Source organism: Hyla sarda, chromosome 2 (genome assembly GCF_029499605.1).
Source record: "Hyla sarda isolate aHylSar1 chromosome 2, aHylSar1.hap1, whole genome shotgun sequence".
In the NCBI taxonomy this organism is placed as follows: domain Eukaryota; kingdom Metazoa; phylum Chordata; class Amphibia; order Anura; family Hylidae; genus Hyla; species Hyla sarda.
In genome coordinates this window covers 252,279,310-252,303,738 of record NC_079190.1, presented here as the reverse complement: position 1 = coordinate 252,303,738, position 24,429 = coordinate 252,279,310, and the positions used below count along the sequence as shown (strand labels likewise).

The 24,429-nt window shown below is 41.9% G+C and overlaps 1 long non-coding RNA gene across 1 annotated transcript; it reads left to right on the top strand.

Annotated features, from left to right (window-relative positions):
• The first annotated feature begins 1,286 nt into the window (after positions 1-1,286).
• Positions 1,287-23,322, top strand: LOC130355996 (uncharacterized). Its single transcript, XR_008888727.1, has 3 exons — positions 1,287-1,416; positions 1,620-1,665; positions 23,176-23,322. It is a non-coding gene; the product is annotated as an uncharacterized LOC130355996 (long non-coding RNA).
• The last annotated feature ends 1,107 nt before the right edge of the window (positions 23,323-24,429 follow it).

The window sequence follows — 24,429 nt, the reverse complement described above, 5'->3', positions numbered from 1 at the left end:
TACTGGGAATGATCTCTATGGAGGAGATTTATCAAAACCTGTGCAGAGGAAAACTTGCCCAGTTGCCCATAGCAACCAATCAGATTGCTTCTTTCATTTTTCACAGCCCTTCATAAAAATGAAAGAAGCAAGCTGATTGGTTGCTACGGGCAACTGGTCAAGTTTTCCTCTGCACAGGTTTTGCTAAATCTCCCCCTATATGTGAAGGGGGAGGGGGGGGGACTCCTGAATGACACATGCTGGGAGTTGTAGTCTCTGTTGTGTGTGTGTATGCTAGTGTTTACAAACCATTGTGCCTCCAGATGTTGCAAAACTACAACTCCCAGCATGCCCTGACAGACTTTGGGCATGCTGGGAGTTGTAGATTTACAACAGCTGGAGGCACACTGGTTGGGAAACACTGTTCTAGCCTATTCAGCATACACATCATGTTACACCAGTGTTTCCCAACCAGTGTGCCTCCAGCTGTTGTAAAACTACAACTCCTAGCATGCTCAAAGGCTGTCAGGGCATGCTGGGAGTTGTAGTTTTGCAACACCTGGAGGCCTCCTGGTTGGGAAACACTGGTGTATGCCCTACAGAGGTGTGGTTAACTACAACCCCCAGGAGACTACAGAGGCAGCATGCTGGTGTTATACCACAGACTGAAGACTCCTGAATGACACATGCTGGGAGTTTTAGTCCATTTTGTGTGTGTATGACAGTGTATCCCAACCAAGGCTGATTATATTAGTGTTCTGTGTATAATAGGGCCGACCTGGGAAAATAGTAGGGTGGGTAAAGGGCGGAACAAACAAACAAAAAAAAAAAGGAGCTGCCCCAAACCAGCAAGGCATGTGGCATGCTGGGATTTGTAGTTTTCAGCACAGCAAGAAACAGGAAATAGAAGCAACAATAGGAAAACAAAGTGGGGGATAAAAAGACAACAAAGAATGGAAATAGAGTAGGCTAAACAACAAGAATAGAAATGAAACAAAACAAATAGGGTAAGTCAAAAACGGAAAAACACGTTGACCACCGCAGTACCCCTTTAAAGTACCAAAATAACAAAAATATCTTTAGGACTTGATGTTGTGTTGCTAGCATTCCCTTTTCTATTTTGATTGGAGTTTTCCTTTTCTTATTTATGCCCAGTTTGCCATAGGTGTTCTATCTCGCCAATCCTCCAGTGCAGCATCAGAGAGTGCTCAGAGCAGCAGGCGGCATTACCCCTAAAGAACAAGATTGTCTGCCAGCAATGTGGAAAAAACTGACATTTGTTAAATGCATCAGGCATGGATCAGTGACAAATTTAAAACCCTGTGGCAGATGCAATTGATTAGACAGTATTACCACCACCCCTGCTGTACGCTAGATACTACTGCTACCACCATTCCACCACTGCCTGCTGTCCGCTGGATACTGTAACTCCCACCAGTCAGTACATTTTCCACAGTGGATTTATCTGTGTGTAGACTGCTAATTGCAAGTATAATTTCATTTGTGGTGGACTTGTCCTGTGTAAAAGAATCCTTATGATGCCCTTCTACATGCTGGCACTTCTGTAATTAAAGTGTAGTAGGGTGAACAAGAAGTGGATGGATTCTTCCAATCAAATTATTTTTTCATTTTTTTCACAGATGCTGGAATATTGCTCAACTGGCCTTCTTGGGCTTTATAAGATCTGTGAGTATATCCTGGACTTTCCCTTCAACTGTGAGTGAATGGGCCACCTCACTCTCCATAGCCCCTTCTCCATCCCCCCAATTTTCTCTCACAATACCATAGAGCTATAACCACTGAGCAGCATGATGCCATTTATTTCATTGGTCTGGCACAGAGTGTGTAATGCCATCTGTATTATGGCAAGATTTTTGTGGACACCTACAGAGACTCAGTTGAAAGTGTTGCCAATGCCAGGGGGCCCAGCAGATTTTTTATTAAATTTTTCTTGTTTATGATGCTCACTAGTGTTGCTCGCGAATATTCGCAATGCAAATTTTATAGCACTATATATTCGCAATTACAAATATTTATATATATACTTTTTTTTCACAGTTTACATCACAGTGATCATCCCCTTCTGCTTCCAGCTTGTGTGGTGTAAAGAAGGCTCTAATACTACTGTGTGAGACTGGCTAATTTTCGCATATGCTAATTTTTGCTTATGCCAATTTCCACATATGATAATTTTCGCATATGTCAATTTTCGCATATGTGAATTTTCGCTTATGCTAATATTTGCATATGCGTATTTATGCATATGCGAAAATAAATGCGAATACTACGAATATGCAAATTTAGCGAATATATGACGAATATTCGTCCATATATATTTGCGAAATATCGCAAATTCGAATATGGCCTATGCCGCTCAACACTAATGCTCACTGTTCTGTAAAAAGTTGTCTTTATTCTGTGGGTCGGTACAATTATAGTGATGCCCAAGTTATATAGCTTAGTTCTGTTTTTTTTTCGCAACAAAATCTCCCCCCCCCCCATTTTTTGTGTTGCCATAAGTATTTTTTTTTTTTTTGTCAAATGCCATTGTGTGAGGGCTTTTGAAAGACAAGCTGTACTTTTTATTGTCTACATTTTTGCAATACATGCTACTTTTTCCCAAACTAAATTATTCCATTCCTATTTTACTAAAATTAGCGATTCTTGCTCTTGCTCTTCTTGCTTTTTTTTTTTTTTTTTGTCAGTATGAGGCTATGTTCACACGGCAGAGTGTCCGTGCAGAATTGTGCATGAATATTCCACATGAACATTTCGCTGTAGCAGGTCAGGTCAGGATTCTGCTGACCTGTTCACACGGCAGAAATTCAGATTCCAGTGTCTACAGAAATACTAGACTCATCTAGATGGCACATTTCCGAGCAGTCCTAGTGCCCCCCGGTTAGTCAAATGTGTGGAATGTCTTCACTAGTTTTCTGGGCTAACATTCCGCACATTTTTCGCCCATGTGAACCCGGCCTTATCGTATGGTCACACAGGTGGAACTTGTGCGGAAAGTCTGCATGGAATATTCCACATGGACATTCCACGGCATCAGTCCCAATGTTTCGGCCACAGGAATTCTGGTTTCAGCATCCGCAGAAAGAATAGACAAGTCTATCCTATCTGTGGAGTCCACAAGGAAATGCATTGGCGTCTATTAGACAGCACATTTTCAAGTGGTCCTAGCACACACCGGATTTTTCAAATGTCCACAGGTATTTTTTGACAGACATTCCGCACATTTTACACCCGTGTTTACATAGCCTTACACTGCGCTCAGTCTGTGAGATATAGTCTATAGCTGGACCTCACAAGCTGCCTTATTAGGCAGACAGGTGGCCATCAGCTGACCTCCTGCTGCCATGGCAACCAAGGGGACCCTGCAATTGCGTTGCGGGTCTTTGTTGGGGAACAGGGGGAGTCCTCTCCCTCTGTCAATCCTATGGGGTTAGTGCTGCCGAGACCTATGCAATCCCGGTCTCAGCAGTTGTGCTAACATGTCAGCAGCTGGGAGGTAGCATTTCACTCAATTCAATTCATTCAATAAGAGGTTTTAGCTTCTTTATGAATCAGGTGTTGCTGTTGCGGTCCCACACATAGGGGGAGAGGAGAAACTGACCAGTTGCCTATATCAACTAATCAGATTCCATCTTTCAATTTTAACATGGCCTCTAAAAAAAATAAAATAAGCAATCCAATTGGTTGCTATGGGCAACTGGTCGATTTTTCCTCTGAACAGGTTTTGATAAATCTCCGCCATGGTGCTTTGAAATCTACACCAGCTCGGAGCTGGTGTAAATTTCAGCTACCAAATACACTAGCTCCCTGGTTTATATTGTAACAAATTAGATGTGGGATTAGGACACGCCCCATTAGGCAAGGCCACACCTGCTTTTATAAACAGACAAATGGTGTAAAAGGGGGGAAATGCTAATTTTTTATGCAAAATGGAGGCAAAAATGTGCAAATTTTCTACACCTAAAAAGAAGGCATAGCTGCTTAAAACATTCCCCTCGGGTTTGTATTGAGTGTGTAACTAAAGAGATACATAGGTCTGCATAGGAGCTGTAGCCACAAAACATTTGAACAATCAAGGCTATATTAAGTCTTACCAATCTCTTGGTCTATGTTACTATTTGCTGTCTAGATCACACAGTGAAGTGCCAATTCTTTCAGTGATATTGCCTATAGTTAGTAAGGCCTGATCAGCTTAAAAGATCCCATTAAAGCATGTTACTTTTTAGGTCCTGTGCCAAAGCTTAGATAAAGTTCACGTCTATTTAAATGTATAATTAATACTAATTGCTTGATGGAATATAAGTGGCTAGGAAAATGTTATCCTCTTTTTTATCCTTTTTCCAGAGCTCTAGCATTAAAGAGTCTAATATTTCTAATGAAACTATGTTACTGTTGGGACATAGCCAAGTATAGATGGCAAATGCAAAAATTATTTGGTGCGGTCTCTTTCACATAGAGTGATAGCTAATGTGATTTTTTGGTATTTTTCTTTCTAGAGAAATGAGGAAAAATAATGCATTTGCTATGGTTAGACTGTGGGGGCCTGGCGTGATGTCATGACCACAGCCACCCGCATCAAGCTGTAAGGAGATCGCGGAGGGGTCCCAGCGGCCGGACCCCCGTGATCAAACATCTTATCCCCTATCCTTTGGATTGGGGATAAGACGTCTAGGGGCAGAGTAGCCCTTTAACCTGTTAAGGATGAAGAGCGTACATGTATGCCTTTGTGTCCAGGTACTTAAGGACCATGTATGCCTTGGGTCCTTAACCTTTTAAAGGGGTACTCCGCCCCTAGCATCTTATCCCCTATCCAAAGGATAGGGGATAAGATGTCAGATCGCCGGGGTCCCGCTGCTGAGGACCCCGGGATCTCGGCTGTGGCACCCCGCTATCATTACTGCACAGAGCACGCTTGCTCTGTGTGTAATGACGGGTAATACAGGGGCCGGAGCATTGTTATGTCACAACTCCGCCCCTCGTGATGTCACTGCCTGCCCCCTTAATACAAGTCTATGGGAGGGGGCGTGGCATCCATCACTTCCCCTCCCATAGACTTGCATTTAGGGTGCTAACTACAATACTCAGAAGAGAAGGAGTGCCATTGGGCTTTTGGAGAGAGCCCGGGGCACAAAGCCTGGGGCACAAGATCCCTTTAGGGACAACCCCCTTAAAATTTAACTTTTATTAGATATATAAATGATAAAATCTTCAATATACACCACTTGACATTAGTTAAAACTTAAAGAGGTATTCCAGGAAAAAACTTTTTTTTTATATATCAACTGGCTTCAGAAAGTTAAACAGATTTGTAAATTACTTCTATTAAAAATCTTAATCCTTTCAGTACTTATGAGCTTCTGAAGTTAAGGTTGTTCTTTTCTGTCTAAGTGCTCTCTGATGACACGTGTCTCGGGAACCGCCCAGTTTAGAAGCAAATCCTCATAGCAAACCTCTTATAAACTGGGCGGTTCCCGAGACACGTGTTATCAGAGAGCACTTAGACAGAAAAGAACAACCTTAACTTCAGAAGCTCATAAGTACTGAAAGGATTAAGATTTTTTAATAGAAGTAATTTAAAAATCTGTTTAAATTTCTGGAGCCAGTTGATATATATAAAAAAAAGTTTTTTCCTGGATAACCCCTTTAAGTGTCACAGATCCAGTTGTAAACATTACTGGGGATAGACACCTAGTCATTAGTATGTGGGGAACTGCAGTCTTCCCTAACCCTGGATAACTGTGACACACATTAAAATCACCGAATTTGCCCCCCCTCTACTAGTTTGGGTGCTTCAGCACCATCCTCAGGAGGATGTATGGGCAAACATCCCTCCACGTGGACCTCACGTCCTTATATAAGATAGGTGTCAGGTTGTCATCAACCTGCGCCTATCTCCTACCGATCACCCCCTCCATTCTTATAGCCCAATCAATGTCCTGCTTTTATTTTACCTGTCCAAGAAACCACATATGAGTATCTCTCTTTTAACTGTCAGTCTATTACCTGTTTACTAACTCTATCTTCATGCGCCGCACTTCTGTCTGCTGGAAGCCTTGTCTTTGCTCGCGCATGCGCTTAAACTTATACTCAGTCGGTATGGAAAATAATTCTGCACTTATGCTCATGACCACTCGCGCATGTGCAAGAAATTTAGTTTTAAACAGTATATTAGAACTCATTCTGCGCTCGCGCATATACCTGTGTTACTTCCACTTGTCACTATGTTGTACAATTACAATAAAACATCCTTTTATCAGTGACCCTGTATCTTTAGATGTTAGTTATAAGTACGGAATACCATCACATTTTAGATGTTTATAATATTTGGGCAAAGCTAAGGAGCAAAACATGTTTGTCATATATTTCATATTTGTATTTTGTTTTACTGGACATACTAATCATGTCCCATGTCCTTATAGTTTTTACTGTTATTAATATATCTTATATCTTAATTAGGACTTGCTGATCAGGGTATTGCTGTTATTTTATTGTTTTTATAAATATTCCAATTGCATCCAATGTTCCTATTCATAGTATTTATATGTGCCCAATTAATTAATCGCGGTTATTCATGTGTCTCTTTTTTAAGATAAACAGTACCTAAGGTCTGTAAAATAATTTGTTACAACAAAATATGACAAAATGACGAAATATCATCATTATGAATGATCTTACTTAAGATAGAGGTCAGGCTTATAAGTAGGACTTGATTGGGGACCCTTCTTACTATCAGGTGGAAATGGAGAGGATGGTATACTTTTTATTCCTATATAAGGAGGCATCTGTTGGAGAGAATATTACAGTCACATAACAGGAAATATATAAGATAATAATAACATATATTAATTTTGGTTACGGTTATTCTAGAAACTAGAAAGCAACGAAACTAGAAGAGGGGGGCAAATTCGGTGATTTAAATGTGTGTCACAGTTATCCAGGGATAGGGAAGACTGCAGTTCCCCACATACTAATGACTAGGGGTACATCCCCAGTAATGTTTACAACTGGATCTGTGACACTGAAGTTTTAACTAATGTCGCGTGGTGTATATTGAAGATTTTTATAATTTATACATCTAATAAAAGTAAAATTTTAAGGGGGTTGTCTCTAAAGGGCCGGACTTTGTGCCCTGGGTTTTTGTAATTTAGATAATATAGTGATTCCTGGCTCCCTAAGGGGATCATTGTGGTAAAAAGGGGTGCAGTGAGCATTTACTCCCCACTGGCATTTGACAGATCTTTGGAACAGTGGGCTGTGCAAATGAAAAAAATTACTTTTAAGGACCACTGTTCAAAAATGTTGTCAGACACCTGTGGGGTGGAAATTCTCACTGCAACCCTTGTTACATTCCTTGAGGGGTGTAGTTTCCAAAATGAGGTCACCTGTGGGGGGGTCCACTGTTCTGGCACCATGGGGGCTTTGTAAACGCACGTGGCCTTCAATTCCAGACACATGCTCTCTCCAAAAGCCCAATGGCGCTCCTTCTCTTCTGAGCCCTGTAGTGCGCCAGCAAAGCACTTTACATCCGTGGTTTCATCTTTCCTGCGGCTGCCGGGACTCATGTGTGACGTCGCTTACGTCCTCCTTTGTGGGTCTGTGGAGGAACATCACTTGCGTGACGTCCTCCGTTAGTCCCGGCCGCAGTGGCATTGCTAGGGTTGGTGTCAGCCGATGCAGTAGAAAATGGTGTCACCTTATACATTGCATCAGCTGCGCCACCCCCCTCCAATTACTTTTTTAGCCTGTTGTGTTGGACGCCAATGGTGTAGCGTGTCGGGGAAAATTGTATAATAATTAAATAAAGTAAATGCCAATAAAGCAGTCAGCACTAAACAAGTTTTTAACATGTAAAAAATGCAGCTCCCAGTATGATAAGCAGTGGTGAGGTTATGCTGGGAGTTATAGTTTCACCCATTACTGCTGCAGAACTCACAAATGACTACAGATCCGATGGGACAGTCAGAATATGCAATGATATCAGTGACGTTCTCTTCTTTAAAGCCTTTCCTTATCCAGATGGTACATATCGCTGTGACTTCTTCTAGCTAGATCTTCTCTCTGAAGAACTTGATACCCAGATGTCATTGGCTTCTCACTATGTCAGCAGATTCTGATCCTCTATATGAAAACAAAAATTTGTATAATGCTTCCAGACACTGTGCCCCTGAATATAATACTGCCACACACTGTTCCCTCTGAATATAATACTGCCCCACACTGTACACTCTTAATATAATACTAGCACAAACTCTACCCTCTGAATATAATAGTTCAACACACTGTACCCTCTGAATATAATATTGCCACACACTATACCCTCTGAATATAATACTGCCACACACTGTACCCTCTCAATATAATACTGCCACACACTATACCCTCTGAATATAATACTACAACACACTTTACCATCTGAATATAATACTGCCAGACACTGTGCCCCTGAATATGATAATGTCAAACACTGCACCCTCTGAATATAATTCTACAAGACACTGTACCCTCTGAATATAATATTGTCACACACTATACCCTCGGAATATAATACTGCCATGCACTGTTCCTTCTGAATATAATACTACAACACAATGTGCCCTCTAAATACTAGCACGCACCGTACCCTCTGAATATAATACTACCACAGACTGTACCCTCTGAATATAATACTGCCACACACTGCGTCCACTGAATATATTACTAGTAGTGTTGCTCACGAATATTCGCAATTCGAATATTATTCGTGAATATCGCATATTCGCGAATTCGCGAATTTCACGAATATAGCGCTATATATTCGTAATTACGAATATTCGTTTTTTTTTATTTTATTATTATTTTTTTTTCACTGTACACATCACAGTGATCACCCCTCTCTGCTTCCAGCTTGTGTGGTGTAAAGAAGGCTGTAATACTACTGTGTGAGACTGGCGTGTGAAAATTTGCATATGCGAAAATCACCTTCATCATTATCACACCCCCAACACCCATCAGCATCATTACCCCCACAACACACCTGGCTCCCCCAGCCCCGTAGCTCACCCAGCAGGATGCAATCCCTCACTGCTGTGCTGCTGTTCCTGTAGATTTTGCTCCATTTTCTCAAAATACACACTCCACTGCACTGGTATGATTGACGTAATGGACGTCAGTGAGCGCCGCTCCGCCAGTCACGCTCCGCCCATGCCCCGCAACCCACGTCACCTACCACTGACTGATGCAGCCAGCAAATTAACCCATCCAGAGTTGGGCGGTCCATGGCGGGGCAGTGGGGACATGATCGGGTGGGTATTATAACATTTTGCTAATGAATATGCATTTCTGTGAGCTCGACCTGCAGATCGGCATACAGAAACAGCAAGTGACATAGATGGACGGACCTGCCTGGACTGGCGGCGGTGGCTAGCTGCTTTAGCATGGGGCTAAAGGGCTAGCTGCTTTGGGCCCCCAGTAATGACATGGCCCAGGGCAGCTGCCCCTTTTGCCCCCGTTAAAGATGTCCCTGATTAAAATATAATGTTTATGATCCCAAACGGTGAACGGCCTAAATGTAAAAAAATATCAAACATCAAAAATACTGATTTTTAATCACATCATATATCAGAAAAAAAATTATAAAAATCGATCAAAAAGTAACATCAATGCAAAAATGGTACAGATGAAAAATACAGATCACGGCACAAAAAATAAGGCCCTTAGAAAAATAAAAAAGTTATAGGAAGGGAACTCCCAGGGGAAAGGGATATTTCTCATCAACAAGTTGTCACAGATTAAGAAGTGGTCGAGAGATAGCACTGATCCATGCTATTGAACTGTATATGCAATCAAAAGATTGTATGGTATAGCCCCCTATGGGAACTAAAAAAGAAAAATAAAGTGTAAAAAAAATATATATATAAAAGTGAATTAACCCCTTCCTAATAAAAGATTGTATCCCCCCCCCCTTTAAAAAAAATAATAATGTGCTAACGTGCTTAAATGTCAGAACTATTCAAATATAAGGTTCGGTAAAGGGGTACTCCCCTGGAAAACCTTTTTTTTTTTTTTTTAATCAACTGGTACCAGAAAGTTACACAGATTTTTAAATTACTTCTATTTAAAAATATTAATCCTTCCATTACTTATCAACTGAAGTTCTTTTCTTTTTGAATTTCCTTTTTGTCTGACCACAGTGTTCTCTGCTGACACCTCTGTCCATTTTAGGAACTGTACAGAGCAGGAGAGGTTTGCTATGGAGATTTGCTTCTACTCTGGACAGTTCATGACATGGACAGAGGTGTCAGCAGAGAGCACTGTTGTCAGACTAAAAAGGAAATTCAAAAAGTAAAGAACTTCAGCTGATAAGTAATGGAAGGATTAAAATTTTTAAATAGAAGTAATTTACAATTCTGTTTAACTTTCTGGCACCAGTTGATTTAGAAAAAATGTTTCCAGAGGAGTATCCCTTTAAACCGCACGGTTGACAGCGTACACGTAAAAAAATACCAAATCCAAAATTGCGAATTTTTGGTCACTTCATATACCATAACATTTTTTTTATAAAAAGCAATCAAAAAGTCCCATACAGCCCCATATGTGGAAGAATAAAAAAGTTATTGGGGTCAGAAGATGTCAGAAGATACCTAGCTAAGACTGTATTCTCACGTTGCAGTTGAATTGCATTTTTGATTGCCTAAAATACAAACAGGCTTGTAACACTGAATCAATTATTAGATTAGATAGAATGTATATTTTCTGAAGTAATTATCTGTCAATCAAGGAACACAAGCAAGATGTCTGCTTAGAACAGGACCGTAATTGTCTCAGAAAATACACAGACTATTCCGATAATTGATTCAATGTTGCAAACCTGTTAGCATTTTAGGCAATCAAAAAAGTCAATTCACCAGCAACGTGAGAACACAGCCTCAGCCATTTGGGATATTGTTTTATTGGCAGAAAGGACAGACAGTAAGTGGCACATTTTTGATAACACAAATCTCAATGGGAGCAATTTATTATTGCCTTTACACAGCTTTTTTGTGTACATTTGCAATCTTTGTGCAAACTGCAATTTGCGCAAAAATGTTTACAACTTTTCCACTTTTTATTCAATATTTTAGCAAAACTCCTTAAGATTAAAGGGGTATTTCATGAAAAGCATTTTTTTTATATCAACTGGCTCCAAAAAGTTAAACAGATTTGTAAATTACTATTAAATAATCTTAATCTTACCAATACTTATCTGCTGCTGAAATTAAGTTGTTCTTTTCTGTCTAACAACAGTGCTCTCTGCTGACACCTCTGTCTGTCTCAGGAACTGTCCAGAGAAGGTTAGGTTTGCTATGGGGATTTTCTGATACTCTGGATAGTTCCTGAGACAGACAGAGGTGTCAGCAGACAGCACTGTTGTCAGACAGAAAATAACAGCTCATCTTCAGCAGCATATAAGTACTGGAAGGATTAATTTTTTTTTTAAATAGAAGTAATTTACAAATAGGTGTAACTTTCTGGAGCCAGTTGGTATGAAAAAAATAATAATAATTTTTTCAAGCAATACCCCTATAAGTCAAATATTCTTTGACGAATACTTTGGTAGTTGATTTATCAATAGCTGAGTCAATTTATTTCCGTCAGGACACACACTGCATATGTATGGTGCTGCAGTGAGTAACTTTGCACACAGCTTCATACATTTACGGCACAGCTATGAATTGAGCACATGAGCTACACTCGCGACATAGCAGGTGAGCTCTGGCTGCTATCATCAGCCGATGCCTCACCAATAATGGCGGACATCAGTGATCACACTAATGGCTGCCATTAACCCTATTGATTCTGTGATCAATGCACATCACAGCATCTTTAGCTAAACCGGTGGTCTTGTAAGTGCAAATGGCTGCCGGAGGTCTTTTACCTTCCTCCGGTGTTCAGGATTGCAGATCCTTCTGTGCAGCCTGGAGAGCCAGGCTGTACAAGAAGATTGTCGATTGTACTGATTAGTACTATAGCAGTCTAATGATTGCTATTAAAGGGGCACTCCAGCCCTAATACATATTTTCCCCTATTTAAAGGATAGGGGATAAGATGTATGATCTTGGGGGTCCTGCCACTTGGGGACCCCCGCAATCTTTCATTGCGCACCCACTTATGTGAGCTCTCTGCAGCGATGGAGGTGTGTAGCATGACAACCACAGGGCTGGAGTCATGAGGTCATGACTCCGCCCCCATGTGATGTCACGCCTCGCCCCCTCAATGCAAGTCTATAGGGGGGGGTGTGATAATCATACATCCTGAGGATAGGGGTTAAGATGTATTAGGGCCAGAGTACCCCTTTAATAGTCTCCTATGGGGATTAAAAAGGTGTTAAATAAATATAAAATTTACTATCCTGCATGGTGAATATTGTTAATGTAAAAAAATACAAAACACCAGAAATATCAGAATTTTTTTTTTTTTTTTATAAAAAGTGATGAAAAAGTTCCATCGAAAAAAAATGATACCACTGATGATTCCCCCCTATGTTCCCAAATTCTTTCACAATCTCATAGTCCAAACCACACTTTGAAACTTGCTTAGATCTTCAATTTGAATTTTCCTAAGGAGAGCGAGTAGCTATAAGTTACTAAGTCAACCTCTTAAACTGGCACTGTCATTAAAAAATGTTTCGCTATTGTACTCCTTATGGTAAATAAAAAGTATTTCTAATGTTCTTTGTCTTAAAAAAAATGAATTTTTCTATGTTTTATTTGTTTGAAAAAGCTGACACTAGGTGTCTCCCTACTTGTCCAGAGCACATTCCCCCCCATCTCTTGCACATCCTTTAGACTCCTGCTTGTCTGGCCACAACCAGGAAATGCAGTCTGGAGTGCTGAAGGAGGTGTTTGCAGTCTTAGCCAATCATAGCTAATCTCACACTGAACTGCTCTGGGCTGTGTGTAGCAGAGTGAGGGAGGAAGTTCTTCCCTGTATAGCTTCATATGATGTCATGCCTGCTGGGGAATCTAACTGAGCAGAAAATACAGAGCAATATCAAGGTAGAGAACTAAAAAATAATAACGATAAAGGCAGGGGTATTTTATCATGATGGGGGCAGTGAACTGGGAGGATTATTAAATTTGAGGGGGTATTCCAGGAATGTTTTTAATTTGACTATGCTACATGGCTGTAAAGTTGGTGTAGTTCATAATATAGTGTTTGTACCTGTTTGTGATGGTTTTCTCACAATTCTTATGGGATTTTTTGCCCCCCAGTATTTATTTTTAACAGCATACAAAATTACTGTTGTCTCAGATTTTTCCCAGGTTGCAGTGCGGCCGAGACCTGACATCACTAGTAAGCTCATGACAGGAAGCCTTTCTGCTTCAATGGGTGGAGCGATTGCTTGGTGGGAGAGAGATCAATCTGCAACTAATTGTAATTTTGCAACAGCTGTAAGCACCCTGATTGAAAAACACAGGTCTTTTGAATGGATGCACCTCATTTATGTTTCAATGGGTGGGGTGACTGATGTGTGGGAGGGAGGAAAATTGAATTATGGGATTTGTAGGCAAAGAAGGAAACTCAAACAGGAAATACCAGTTCACAAAAAGCTAGCCACGGTGTTATGGTAATCTCACAACATAGCCATTTAGCCCCAAGACAAGCGCAGATCCTTCCTAAGCATGTCCATTACTGTCTGGCGGGTACGTACTAAAATCACCTCATGGTGGATAGCCCCTTTAACATCATGACCGGTACTCTTTTTTAATTTTTTTATTCCTTTATTTTTATTTTATATTCCTACAGTTTAAATTGGTTCACATTATACAAATTACATATACCCCCTCCCCCCCCTGCTCCCAGTGTGGAAAAAAAATGAAATAAAAAAGAACAATTCGTTATTTAAACATTGCCAGTTGGGAAGTTCCTGGCTATAGTTCCTCTTTATAACTGTGTTCTCGCCCACACTACCATTTACCCCATACCCTCTCAAACTCTTTGTTTCTTCTTTGATTTACCTATTTTAAATCTTTCGTAGCATGTACTCCTCTCCACCAGGCATAGCCACTGTTCAATATATGGGGGGTTAGGGTCAAACCATTTCCATACTATCAAGTATTTAGCAAGATCCTTCAAGCTCCCAAAATCATTCATATCTCCCAATATTGCTGACCTAACACCCAAACTTATTCTCTTCTTAATATTTTTCCCCAGACAGTCCTCTATATGCCCCCAAAAACCTCTCACCTTTTTACAACTCCATATTAAATGTATAACATTTTCTTGACCTTCCGAATACTTTGGACAAGTGGAGTCTTGCCTACAGCTAATCGACTCAAGAAACATTGGGGAATAATATAGTCTATAAACAATCCTTAACTGTAAATACTGGAATTTTTTATTCGAAGACCACAACATGACATTATACAGGACTTTCTCCCATGTAGGACCTTCCAGGGGGCCTATATCTCAGGGCAAACCATGCCAAGAAGCCTTGAGCCCCAAACACTTCCTCAAACCATTTTATACAGAAAGATTTTATATCCCCTCCCACAAGTCTGACATTATTCCGTATATTCCAATCTTCAATGTCCGTAACTTTCAATCTCAACTTTTCCACCTCCTACTTCAAAGAATTGATTTCCGCTGTGAGATTCAAGAGGTCTTTTTCCATTGTGGGGACCGATTTTTCCATTAACATTGTCCTCTATCTCTCAATTTACCCACATCTTCTCTCATAAAAGACATTTCTGAAGAAAGTGTTCCCACTTGCATGTTCAAATCCAACACGGTTGGACTGCTGGACCTCTTTTAATATGGCTTCTAATACGGGGGGGGGGGTTGACCCCAGGATCTTCCTCCTCTCCTCCCATGTCTCCTTCTTGCATCAGAACTGAATAACATGATCCTGGTATAGCATTTGTTTGTTTAAACTGACTTTAAGATGGAGCTGTATGCCTGCTGCTACGGGTATTTAAGGCTACCGGAGGGGGGGGGGGGGGGGTCTTAAGGTTCTTTTCAATTTTTCCTGATGTTGTAAGTACGGAGTGCTTGTGGGAATTGCTCCCACCTGATCTTCTTTGTGTAGGTTTGGGAGGCATCCCCTCCGACATGTTTAATACCAGCAATGTACGGCACTGTTCAGTAGATTCAATTCTGGGCAGACAACATGTTCCCCATACTCCAACTTGCCCAATCTCACCACTTCTTCCCCCGGCAGCTCTTCTCTTCACCACGGCCCTTCTCACATTCCTCCACAATCTGTCTCCCTTTCTCCAGCGACCATCAGCCCGGCACTTCAACATACCGTAGACCGTTCCATCCCATGCTCTCCCTCCCCAGCACGGAGAAGTATCGCAGCCTCCAGGGAGAGGGGGGGGGAGGGGTTAAGGAACCCTCCGGTGTGTGCCTACGGCATGATGTCCTCCATATGACTGGTACTTTTTAATAACCCAGCAATTTTTTTCTTTTTGACTCATGTTTTTTTGCTCCTCACATTCTAAGACCCTTACTTTTTTTTTCACTGACAAAGTTGTATTAGGGTTATACTTTTGTTGGCACACTTATTTTTTATAATATAATGTATTACAGAGCCAGAAAAAATATATATTTAAGGCAAAATTTAGAAAAATATGGAATTGTGCAATTTTTTTCAGGGTTTACAATATGGTAAATCTGACATGCTTACTTTGTTCTATTAATCAGTACGATTCCAATGATAACAAACTTGGGTCATTAAAATTGAAAACTTAAAAAAAGAAAAAAAAAGTTTATTCAATGCCGTGTCCTGACCACTATATCTTTTATATTTTTCCACCTATGGAGCTATGTTAGGATTGTTTATTTTTTGCGCCATGAGCTTTAGTTTTTAACAGTACCACTTTTGCGTATGTATGACTTTTTGATCACTTTTTATTACATTTTTTTCTGGGACATGATGTGACCAAAAATCAGCAATTTTGGTGTTTGGAATATTTTTGCATTAAGGCTGTTTATCGAGCAGGATCAGGAACATCATAATTTAATAGTTTGAACAATTACGCACTTGGCAATACCAAATACCAAATATGATTTGGGAAAAGGGAGGTAATTTGAACTTTTAGTAGGGTGAGGAAGGATTTTTTTGTATTTGACAAAACTTTTTAACTTTTTTTAAACACCTTTTTTGGCCCCATTAGGGGCCTATCATAAGACATCATTAGATGGCTTACGTAGATCAATGTAATGCTATTGCATTACATTGATCTATGTTTTCGGCACTCGATTGGTTAGGGTTGACAAAGGCGATCCACTGAGGACCAAAAAGGATGGCTAAGTCCCTGTTCTTCCTCAGTAACCCATCTGCAGCCCACAATTACATCGCGGATCTGCAGATGATCCCCTAGACCCCAGGGTTTGTCGACATTTAATGTTTTAATGCCGTGAATGCTATTGATCACAGCATTTAATCATTTCAATGTCAGACATTGGAGCCAGCTCCGATGTCTGTCATTATTGGCAGATGTCAGCTGCTGATAGCAGCTGGGATCTGCTGGTTATGATGCGAACCAACCCACGGGCCCAAGTCATATTCCCCTCACCCGACCCATGACATGGGGGTATGTCATAGGTCAGGAAGGGGTTAAAGCTGATATGTATGGGTTACTGTCCCTTTGGTTAAGAACCAGTCACCATGAAGGTTGGCGTGGCTGCTTCAGTGTTCCAAGAGAGGTAAGTATAGATTGTATTTAATTTATAACTATTTTTTCTACATCCCCAATAACCTCTTTAAAGAGGCTGTCCAGAATTAGAAAAAATGTTGCTTCTTTTTTTGCAAAAACAAAACCACTCCTGTCACAGCTTGTGTGTGGTATTGCAGCTCAGTTCCATTAAAGCCAATGGGACAGAAGCGTTAATTTCTAACGCAAATTTGTTTCTGCCCCTGTGAAGCTGGCAGGATGGTGGAATTTTTAATTCCGCCCAAGCAATTAACATAATTGAACCCCCCATATAAGGCCTCCTCCCCAGGCCATAGTGCTTTAATAACAAGCAAAATTATACAAACTACAAGGGCGGGAAATTTGTGTGCTGCTGTTAGGACTAAGGGAAAACAAATTTGCATTAGAAATTAATGCTTCCCTGTTGTCCTAACCAGCAGCACAAGTGGGGACTTAGCAAGTAACAATCTCAAATAGGGAGGGACTAAGGAGGAGTGGCACTTAGGATGGAATGCCCAAAGGCCAGCTCTCCCATACGTTTGGCATTAACCCGGTAATGTTTGATAAATGTGTTGTGTGTGCTCCAGGAGGCAGCAGCGCAAATTTGTTCTAGTGGAACAGACCTTCTTTCAGCAAAGGAGGTAGCAACTGCCCGGGTAGAGTGGGCAGTAACAAAAGAAGGAGGAGTAAGCTCCTGAGCTATAGTGTTGCTCGCGAATATTCGCAATTCGAATATTATTCACGAATATCGCATATTCGCGAATTCGCGAATTTCGCGAATATAGCGCTATATATTCGTAATTACGAATATTCTTTTTTTTTTTTTCTTCACAGTACACATCACAGTGATCACCCCTCTCTCCTTCCAGCTTGTGTGGTGTAAAGAAGGCTGTAATACTACTGTGTGAGACTGGCGTGCGAAAATTCGCATATACGAAAATTCGCATATGCTAATTTTCGCATATGCGAATTTTCACATGTGTTAATTTTCGCATACGCATATTTTCGCATATGCGAAAATAAAACGGGAATATAACGAATATGCGAATATTCGCGAATATATGACGAATATTCGTCCATATATTTGCGAATATTCGCGAATTCGAATATGGCCTATGCCGTTCAACACTACTGAGCTATAAATGCCTCCATGATTGCCTCTTTGACCCATCTACTCAGAGAGGGTTTGGAGGCCTTTAGACCTTTGTTCCGTCCTGAAAAAGAAATTAAAAGGTTTTCGGATCTTCTGAATTCACCAGTTCTTGAGATGTATATCTTGAGACTTCTTGAAATGTCCAAGGAATGGTTAGCAGCTTCCTCAGAAGAGGAAGGGTCTGGGCACAAAACTGGTAAGGAGATAACCTGGTTAATATTGGAAAAGGTTGGTACCTTGGGAACAAAGGTCGGCAGATATCTCAACAAGACCCTGTCTTGTAAAAAGAGAGTATAAGGCTCAAAAGCCGCTAGGGCCTGAAGCTCGCCAATTCTCTTGGCTGAGGTTATAGCCAACAAAAAGGTGACTTTAAGGGACAAGTACCTAAAGTCCACTTGGTCCAAAGGCTCAAAGGGGGAGAACTCAACCCCTTGAGAATGACAGACAAATCCCATTGGGCAATAGGCCTAAGGCCTGTAGGCTTAAGTCTTTCGGCTCCTGTGAGGAACCTCTTGATTAGGAGATCTTGAGATAAAGATCTGCCTAGAGAGGCAGAGAATGCAGCAACCTGCACTTTTAGAGTGGATGGGCTAAGACCCTTGTCAAGGCCATCCTGCAGGAACTGAAGCAAAGCAGAAAGAGGAGGATCTGAGGCAACTACCTCTTTCTTAGCACACCATTGTAGGAAAATCTGATTTATCCTGGAGTAAGCTCTATTAGTCGATTCTGCTCTTGAGTGAGCAAGAGTTCTCAAGACCTCCGATGAGAGACCACTACCTAGTAGGGTCCTGTCAATCTCCAGGCTGTCAGATTGAGTCTCCTCAGATCTAGGCAGGAGCCTGTGTTGTGAGACACAAGGTTCTGCACGTGGGGAAGCCTCCAATAACACCCTTGACTCATCCTCATGAGCTGGGTGAACCAGGACCTCTTTGGCCAGAATGGTATGATGGCGATTACTGAGGTCTGGTCTTGCCTGACTTTCATCAATACCCTCGGCATCATGGAAAGTGGAGGGAAAATGTAGGCCAGCCTGAACCTCCATGGAATGGACAGAGCGTCTACTGCCACAGGATTGTCCTCTTTGTAAAGAGAGCAAAACCTGTCCACCTTGGCATTCAGACGAGTTGCCATGAGATCTATCTCTGGCATACCCCACCTCCGGGTTATCTTGCGGAAGATATCCTCGTTCAGGGACCATTCCCCTTGGACTGTAAGACCGCGGCTCAGACGGTCTGCGACTATATTGAGATCCCCCATGATGTGAACTGCTGAGAGGTGGGATAGATTGGTCTCTACCCAAGAGAGAATTAGTCCGGTCTCCTCAAGGAGAACTTTGGACCTTGTGCCTCCCTGTTTGTTTAGGTAAGACACTACAGTCGTGTTGTCTGAACGGACTTTTATCGCTTGCCCTAGAACTAGGGGAGCGAAGTTATAGAGAGCTAGACGGACTGCTCTCAACTCTCTCATGTTGGAAGAGAGGAGTCTCTCTTGAGAAGTCCACGTACCTTGTACCGGAGTTTTGTCCAGATGGGCTCCCCAGCCTACAAGGGAGGCGTCCGTGGTCAGAATGATCCAATGAGGTTGAATCAAGGACTTCCCATCTGACAGAGTTTTCCACCATCTGCGGGATGCCCGGACTTCGACAGACAGGGAACATCTTTTGTCCAACCCTTTGGGGTTGTGATTCCAGACACTCAAGAGCTGATCTTGAAGTAGATGGAGATGCCATAGGGCCCAAGGTACTGCCTCTGCAGACGCTGACATGTGGCCTAGCATTTTCATCAGAGTTCTGAGGGAGACCCTTTGGGGAACCATTAAGAACTCGGCGGCTCTTCTAACTTTCTCCTTCCTCTCTGGGGTCAGAGATAAGGTCATGTGAGAGGAGTCGATTATGAACCCCAGAAACCTTCTGGAGGTAGAGGGGACGATCTCTGATTTGTCCCAATTTATGATCCAGCCTAAATGCTGGAGAAAATCCAGAGCCAGTTGAAGATGAGACTGCAGTACATCTAGAGATGCGGCTTTTAGAAGCCAGTCGTCTAGGTAAGGGATGATTTCCAGGCCTTTTAACCTTAAGGCGGCCACAACCGGAGCCACAACCTTTGTAAAGGTGTGGGGAGCGGAAGAGATCCCAAAGGGCAGCACGGCAAACTGATAATGCTTTACCATACCCTTTATGGTGACAGCAATCCTCAAAAATTTCCTGTGAGCAGGATGTAAGGGGACGTGCAGGTAGGCGTCCTTGAGGTCGATGGTGATCATCAGATCTAGAGGATTCAGAATGCTGGTGACTGACCGAATAGTCTGTATTCTGAACTTTCTTTTCTTTATGAAACGGTTCAGAAAGCGAAGATCTATGATCATTTGCCAAGTGCCCGAGGGCTTCGGTACCAAAAATATAGGGGAGTATACTCCCAGGCCTCTCTGGTTTGGAGGAACCTCCTCCAGGGCCCGTTTCTCCAGGTACAATAGTACCGACTCCTCCAGAATGGACTGTTCTGGTTGAGGGAGTCTTTTTGTTAGCAAAAATTTCCTTGGTGGGGGGGAAACAAATTCTATTTTGTAGCCCGATCGGACTACCTCTAGAACCCAAGGATCTTGGATTTCCTTCATCCAAGCGGAGAGAAATAAACTCAAACGGCCTCCTACTGGAGAAACAACTGGAGACAGAACTTCTGTCAGGACCTCTGGAGGGGAAACGTTGGTGGGATCTGGGTGAGAGTCATAGCTCAGACTTGCGGTCTTTGCCCCAACCGCGTCCGCCACCACGCTTAGATCTTTGATTTTGGCTCCTCTGGGTCCCAGAGGAGCCCTGAGATCTGCCCCCTCTGCCTCTACCGCGACCACGAAAGGTCTGCACAGGAAGGGACTTGCATTTTTTGTCGGCAAAGCCCTCCATAATTCGGTCCAGCTCGGACTCAAAGAGCCTATTGTGTTCAAGAGGCATGGCACAAAGGTTTATCTTGGAGGTGGTATCTGCCACCCGAGGGCGTAACCAGAAGGGGCGTCTGCTTGCAGAGGATAGTCCCATAGACTTTGCGGCCAATTTTAGATGTTGCTGAGTGGCCTCACAAAGAAAGTCAGCACAAGTCCAAAATGTCTTCTCTGGGGACATTACCATCGATATTGGACTGGATCCTTAGGATACGATACTTGATGAAATTGGCCACCTTATTAGAGGCAATGGCCACCGTAGCAGAGGCTGAGGCAGCAGAGTAATTTCTGCTGAGCAGGGAGTCCACTTTCCTGTCAAGGGGGTCTTGGAAGTTGCCACCGTCATCCGCGGGAACAAGGAAGCGCTTGTTTATCCTGGTAACAGCCATATCCACCTTGGGGGGTGGGACCCAGGCTTCTGACTCCGCCTCGACCAGGGGGTACATGAGCTTAAACCTCCGAGTAAGGACAGGGGGTTTGTCCGGATGTTTCCACTCAGTGGTCATTAACTTTTTTAAGGAGTCATCCACTTTAAAAACCAACGGTTCTTTAGGGGTGGATGTTGAGGCTTCCCCTTGATCCGCATCCTGGTCCCTTGACCGGAAGGATCTTAGTAAACGCTGAGTTTTCTCAAGAGGAAAGATGGAGGGGGAGATGACTTCTTCCACTGTCTGTTCCGAATGGTCTCCCACGGACATGGCTGTATATTCTACGATGGAGGAGGGACTAGGAGATGTCCTAGGTCTCTTGGCAGAGAGGGAGCTTTTAATCTCATTTATTGAGTTCCCCATGAACTCTTTCATCCATATAAACATGTCCTGGATGGTAGGTTCTGCAGGATCTGCCGGAGGGCTACATCCAGGACACTTATTATATTCATAGGTGTCCGGAAGAGGAGTGCCGCAATCGGCACAAGTAAGGTGACGCTTTTTTTATAAGACGCCTTACTTACGGAGTACTGGTCACCGGAGGGTGGAGTAGACATCCTCTATAAAGATAGAGAGAGAAAAACCGTTAAGGAAAAAAAAAAAATTTTTTTTTCTCAAAACCCCACCCTAAGATAAGAAAAAATAGGCGGCACCTAAGCAAGGAAGCCTAGTTGAGAAGAAAACAAGCTGAATGAAATACACCAGTCTTGCAGTCACGGGTCTAGCTGAGCGCAGCAGAGACCCTAACCAGGCAAGAGCTGCTTTATATAGGGAAGGGGATGGCGCCAACTTTGAATAGGCTCCACCCCCAGAAATGAGATACAGGAAGGGAAACTAGTTCCCAGGTCAAAAGCGCTCCTACACAAAAATCTAATAATAACAGCCAATATAAGCCTACCACAGGCTTAGATATAATAAAGAAAAGGTCCTATAGATATTCGGAGTGAAAACTCTGAATATCAGAGAATACCAGAGAATACGCCGGGACGGAAGTGGAAAGTGACGCACTTCCGGTCCCGACGTCCGGCTGCGCACGACACCGCTAGCGCCAAAGGGGGGAGCCGGTACAGCGATCTCAGAGCGGAGCTCCGACCTGAATCACTGACCAGGTACGGAGCTCTCAAACAGTGCATATCCGCACGGGGAATGCACTGACACAGAGCACCGCAACCGGAGAAGCGCAGCGAACGCTGCGAGGAGATAAGCACAGGTCAGACCTCTAAAGGAAAGGGCTAAAAAGCCCAAGCTTAAAGCAGCCACGCTGCAGAACATATGTATAAAAAGTATATAAATCCAGGCAGGCTTAATGAGCCTGCCCTGTCCTGCTGTCCAGCACAGGACAGAAAAAAGCACTATGGCCTGGGGAGGAGGCCTTATATGGGGGGTTCAATTATGTTAATTGCTTGGGCGGAATTAAAAATTCCACCGTCCTGCCAGCTTCACAGGGGCAGAAACACCCCACTTGTGCTGCTGGTTAGGACGACAGGGAACTGCAGTTTCACACACAGCCTGTGGTGTGGTGCTGTTTCTGCAAAAAAAAATAAAAAAAATAACCCCTTTACCATTACAGAATGATTGTTTTATGATTTTTGGTAGTGAAATAAATTATTAGCTTTCTTTTGTATTGCTCATGCTTTGTGTGCATTCCATGTTATTTCATTTCCATAACAACACTTTATGCTATTTATTGTTCTGTATCTTGTTTACATGTAGACAAGCAGATGTTATAACACATTTGTTTTGTTCATCCAATTTTTTATTTTTTATTGTTTGTTTTGCAAAACACATGCTTATTTAAAATTGAAGTAGATATCAATTTATGTTGAAGTTCTTTTTCAGGAAAAAATTAACCCCTAATTCTCTCATGCTTAGCCATCCTAAGTGTGTGTCTGTTATGGAGTATAAAATATTACTATAGCACAGTAAACAAAAACCCAGGTTTAGATTTAAGTGTGTTTCTTTCTGTACATGGATGATAATTCTCTAAGAACATACATTTCTTTTGTAGAACGGACTAAAATTGTTACCCAGAAATAATTTATTAAGTTTGGAGTTCTCTACATTTCGAATGACAACAATGTTTTAGAGTCTGAGCACCTGATGCCCATGCAAAGTATGTTTACGATATGTCACCCAGAAAGCTTTGTGATTGTGGATTTAGAGAGGTGAGCATGTTTTGAAGAGATACAATATTTAACCCCTTTACCCAGACATATTAATCTTCATAAACCATGTGATAAGATGAAAAAGGTCAAAACTCAGTTGGCAAAGGATAGAAGTAAAGGACTTTCAAATGTAACAGATTTCAACCTCCGTATTTAATTTTGTATAGCCTGATCCACAGTTCAGCCCAAAAGATGCCCTCTATGTCCTTCAGGTGCACCTAATCGTTTTGGTTTATTGATGACATCCTCATGAACTACGTATGTTTTGCTGAGATTTATGCCTTACATTTTGTCGACTTTCTAGAAGGGAAACTTTTGATCTGTGTCTTAGTTCAAGCCCCTAAAAAAATATTCTAAAATAATTTGGCTTTCTGTTTTTTTTCTTTAGACTTTCTAATTATCCACAATGACCCCTCAACTTACAATATTCATTATTATGACCATTGTAAGTGGAAAATCCAAAACACTTCGGAAAACTAGCAATTGCTTCTAAAGCCCCCAAAATGTTCATTTAAAAGCTGATATCTAGTACAGATAAAAAAAAATGTCTGACGGGGCTGCTGAAAGCTGTACATCATTTGATCAATGAAGATAACATTAGGTTCTTCATGGTCCTGAACTGTTCAGAACACACAGGGTACCAGAAACATTAAATTAAGTAGCCCTCATCTGGTGTCCAAAGAAAACAGGTCAAGAGCAGTAAAGGACAGTAAAGAGTAGTACCCACATGGATGATGGATGAAATAGTTTAGGGCAGCTTAGGGTAATAGTCCCTTGGGCAATATCTATTGTATTGTCTTAGTTGGCTTTGTGCCTCACTAACCTTATATTTTATGGGGTTTGCTCTAGATAGGAAGTCATTGGCCTGGAGTGCATATAATATGGTGTCTTGAGGGGTGTACCCATGTTGGTGTATGTAACAGACAATTCAGACAAACAGGGACAAACTCAAAATGTCACATTGTAAAATACAGACTATACATTTTCCTATTTACAGGGTTGTAAAGTTACAAGTTTATGATGATACTTGGAAATTGGTCACATCTCCATTTGAGTTGCCTTTTTAGCAGGTATACTGGCAGAAAGTTTCTAGATAT